Consider the following 5,000-nt stretch of genomic DNA (forward strand, 5'->3'; position numbering starts at 1 on the left):
CAAAATTATGTTAAAAGTGTGAAATCATTAACCAAAAACTCGAAAATAATGTCCAGAGACCAAGTCCGAAAGGGCAAATGGTTAACCAGTAAGCAGAGTAATCATTAACCAAAAATCGCAAAAGTAAGTAAAAAGTATGAAATCATTAACCAAAAATCGCAAAAGTAAGTAAAAAGTGTGAAATCATTAACCAAAAACTCGAAAATAATGTGCAGAGACTAAGTCCGAAAGGGCAAATGGTTAACCAGTAAGCAGAGTCATCATTAACCAAAAATCGCAAAAGTAAGTAAAAAGTGTGAAATCATTAACCAAAAATCGCAAAAGTAAGTAAAAAGTGTGAAATCATTAACCAAAAACTCGAAAATAATCTCCAGAGACTAAGTCCGAAAGGGCAAATGGTTAACCAGTAAGCAGAGTAATCATTAACCAAAAATCGCAAAAGTAAGTAAAAAGTGTGAAATCATTAACCAAAAATCGCAAAAGTAAGTAAAAAGTGTGAAATCATTAACCAAAAACTCGAAAATAATGTCCAGAGACTAAGTCCAAAAGGGCAAATGGTTAACCAGTAAGCAGAGTAATCATTAACCAAAAAGCGCAAAAATATGTTAAAAGTGTGAAATCATTAACCAAAAACTCGAAAATAATGTGCAGAGACTAAGTCCGAAAGGGCAAATGGTTAACCAGTAAGCAGAGTAATCATTAACCAAAAATCGCAAAAGTAAGTAAAAAGTGTGAAATCATTAACCAAAAACTCGAAAATAATCTCCAGAGACTAAGTCCGAAAGGGCAAATGGTTAACCAGTAAGCAGAGTAATCATTAACCAAAAATCGCAAAAGTAAGTAAAAAGTGTGAAATCATTAACCAAAAACTCGAAAATAATGTCCAGAGACCAAGTCCGAAAGGGCAAATGGTTAACCAGTAAGCAGAGTAATCATTAACCAAAAATCGCAAAAGTAAGTAAAAAGTGTGAAATCATTAACCAAAAATCGCAAAAGTAAGTAAAAAGTGTGAAATCATTAACCAAAAACTCGAAAATAATCTCCAGAGACTAAGTCCGAAAGGGCAAATGGTTAACCAGTAAGCAGAGTAATCATTAACCAAAAATCGCAAAAGTAAGTAAAAAGTGTGAAATCATTAACCAAAAATCGCAAAAGTAAGTAAAAAGTGTGAAATCATTAACCAAAAAGTCGAAAATAATCTCCAGAGACTAAGTCCAAAAGGGCAAATGGTTAACCAGTAAGCAGAGTAATCATTAACCAAAAATCGCAAAAGTAAGTAAAAAGTGTGAAATCATTAACCAAAAACTCGAAAATAATCTCCAGAGACTAAGTCCGAAAGGGCAAATGGTTAACCAGTAAGCAGAGTAATCATTAACCAAAAGGCGCAAAAGTAAGTAAAAAGTATGAAATCAGTAACCAAAAAGCGCAAAAATATGTTAAAAGTGTGAAATCATTAACCAAAAAGTCGAAAATAATCTCCAGAGACTAAGTCCGAAAGGGCAAATGGTTAACCAGTAAGCAGAGTAATCATTAACCAAAAATCGCAAAAATATGTTAAAAGTGTGAAATCATTAACCAAAAACTCGAAAATAATGTGCAGAGACTAAGTCCGAAAGGGCAAATGGTTAACCAGTAAGCAGAGTAATCATTAACCAAAAAGGGCAAAAGTAAGTAAAAAGTATGAAATCATTAACCAAAAAGCACAAAATTAAGTTAAAAGTGTGAAATCATTAACCAAAAAGTCGAAAATAATGTCCAGAGACCAAGTCCGAAAGGGCAAATGGTTAACCAGTAAGCAGAGTAATCATTAACCAAAAATCGCAAAAGTAAGTAAAAAGTATGAAATCATTAACCAAAAAGGGCAAAAGTAAGTAAAAAGTATGAAATCATTAACCAAAAATCGCAAAAGTAAGTAAAAAGTATGAAATCATTAACCAAAAATCGCAAAAGTAAGTAAAAAGTATGAAATCATTAACCAAAAAGCACAAAATTAAGTTAAAAGTGTGAAATCATTAACCAAAATGTCGAAAACAATGTCCAGAGACTAAGTCCGAAAGGGCAAATGGTTAACCAGTAAGCAGAGTAATCATTAACCAAAAATCGCAAAAGTAAGTAAAAAGTGTGAAATCATTAACCAAAAACCCGAAAATAATGTCCAGAGACTAAGTCCGAAAGGGCAAATGGTTAACCAGTAAGCAGAGTAATCATTAACCAAAAATCGCAAAAGTAAGTAAAAAGTGTGAAATCATTAACCAAAAACTCGAAAATAATGTCCAGAGACTAAGTCCGAAAGGGCAAATGGTTAACCAGTAAGCAGAGTAATCATTAACCAAAAGGCGCAAAAGTAAGTAAAAAGTATGAAATCAGTAACCAAAAAGCGCAAAAATATGTTAAAAGTGTGAAATCATTAACCAAAAACTCGAAAATAATGTGCAGAGACTAAGTCCGAAAGGGCAAATAATTAACCAGTAAGCAGAGTAATCATTAACCAAAAAGCGCAAAAATATGTTAAAAGTGTGAAATCATTAACCAAAAACTCGAAAATAATGTCCAGAGACTAAGTTCGAAAGGGCAAATGGTTAACCAGTAAGCAGAGTAATCATTAACCAAAAATCGCAAAAGTAAGTAAAAAGTGTGAAATCATTAACCAAAAAGCACAAAATTAAGTTAAAAGTGTGAAATCATTAACCAAAAAGTCGAAAATAATCTCCAGAGACTAAGTCCGAAAGGGCAAATGGTTAACCAGTAAGCAGAGTAATCATTAACCAAAAAGCGCAAAAATATGTTAAAAGTGTGAAATCATTAACCAAAAACTCGAAAATAATGTGCAGAGACTAAGTCCGAAAGGGCAAATAATTAACCAGTAAGCAGAGTAATCATTAACCAAAAAGCGCAAAAATATGTAAAAAGTGTGAAATCAGTAACCAAAAAGCGCAAAAGTAAGTAAAAAGTGTGAAATCATTAACCAAAAACTCGAAAATAATCTCCAGAGACTAAGTCCGAAAGGGCAAATGGTTAACCAGTAAGCAGAGTAATCATTAACCAAAAAGCGCAAAAATATGTTAAAAGTGTGAAATCATTAACCAAAAACTCGAAAATAATGTGCAGAGACTAAGTCCGAAAGGGCAAATAATTAACCAGTAAGCAGAGTAATCATTAACCAAAAAGCGCAAAAATATGTAAAAAGTGTGAAATCAGTAACCAAAAAGCGCAAAAGTAAGTAAAAAGTGTGAAATCATTAACCAAAAACTCGAAAATAATCTCCAGAGACTAAGTCCGAAAGGGCAAATGGTTAACCAGTAAGCAGAGTAATCATTAACCAAAAAGCGCAAAAATATGTTAAAAGTGTGAAATCATTAACCAAAAACTCGAAAATAATGTCCAGAGACTAAGTCCGAAAGGGCAAATGGTTAACCAGTAAGCAGAGTAATCATTAACCAAAAATCGCAAAAGTAAGTAAAAAGTGTGAAATCATTAACCAAAAAGCACAAAATTAAGTTAAAAGTGTGAAATCATTAACCAAAAAGTCGAAAATAATCTCCAGAGACTAAGTCCGAAAGGGCAAATGGTTAACCAGTAAGCAGAGTAATCATTAACCAAAAAGCGCAAAAATATGTTAAAAGTGTGAAATCATTAACCAAAAATCGCAAAAGTAAGTAAAAAGTGTGAAATCATTAACCAAAAAGTCGAAAATAATGTCCAGAGACTAAGTCCGAAAGGGCAAATGGTTAACCAGTAAGCAGAGTAATCATTAACCAAAAAGCGCAAAAATATGTTAAAAGTGTGAAATCATTAACCAAAAACTCGAAAATAATGTCCAGAGACTAAGTCCGAAAGGGCAAATGGTTAACCAGTAAGCAGAGTAATCATTAACCAAAAAGGGCAAAAGTAAGTAAAAAGTATGAAATCATTAACCAAAAAGTCGAAAATAATGCCCAGAGACTAAGTCCGAAAGGGCAAATGGTTAACCAGAAAATCCGTCGAATAATGTCCAGAGACTAAGTCCGAAAGGGCAAATGGTTAACCAGTGGAAGGGCGATCAAGCGGAAAAATTTGCCCCGGTTACCCGGGATGGAGTTCCAGAGGTCCGGCCAGAGTTGTCAAATTCGTCCCGCTGATCGGACGCTTGTCATTCGGGTGGCTGGGGGTTGGCGGGGTATCTGCACAGTAGTAGGAGGTGGCAAGTCGGGACTTGGACGTTTATTCCAAGAGTCCACCCGAGCCTCCAGGTCTGCAGAGACCGACCCTAGCTGCCGCCCAACCGACTTTTAAGCCTTTTTCGGATGGGGATTTTTTCCCATTTTCGTCCATTTTTCGGGTTTTCTGTCGGGCTTAATAGGCGGCAGCCTGACCCCCGGCCGAGGCGGGGGGCGCACTCTCCCTTGCGTAAGGGTCCGGATTTGCCCCGGAAAGTGCCCCCGACGGCCTCCCGACCCGGGTGCCTGCAGGGCGGGGGAAAGGGTAGTCCCAGCCGCAGGAAATCATTAACCAAAAGACTTAGCCGTCGGGGCAGAGGCTAAGACCCGGGCTGGTGAAATCATTAACCAAAAGGAATGCACCCTTTTCCGAAAGTGCAGGCCGAAATAAGGCGAGCCTTGGGCCGGGAAGGCCAAAACCCCCAACTCATGGAAGTGTATGGGGTCGGACTCGGCGACTTTCCCGGGCCCCGAGTTGACCTTTCCCCACGGGGGCGGTCAAGTTGCTCCCGCCAAGAGGGCACGTTGCATTTGCTGCCGCTCTAGTCCCCGGGCTAGTTAATCAGTTGCCGTCGGAAGTCCCGATGCCGAAATGAAAAATGGCCGTTGCGGCGATTTGGCGCCTCATTTTCGGAAGGACTACCGGCAGGCAACCCGCCGAATTGACACTTGCGATTCGGGTGGCTGGGGGTTGGCGGGGTACCCGGAGATTTTCGGGAACTCGATTTTCAGAACTTTTGCTGGCAGCGGTTGCACTTGCAAAGTGGCCGAAGAAGTGCTCCCTCAAGGAAGGACCTTCTTTTG

Source organism: Heterodontus francisci, unplaced genomic scaffold (assembly GCF_036365525.1).
Source record: "Heterodontus francisci isolate sHetFra1 unplaced genomic scaffold, sHetFra1.hap1 HAP1_SCAFFOLD_1142, whole genome shotgun sequence".
NCBI classification, from domain to species: domain Eukaryota; kingdom Metazoa; phylum Chordata; class Chondrichthyes; order Heterodontiformes; family Heterodontidae; genus Heterodontus; species Heterodontus francisci.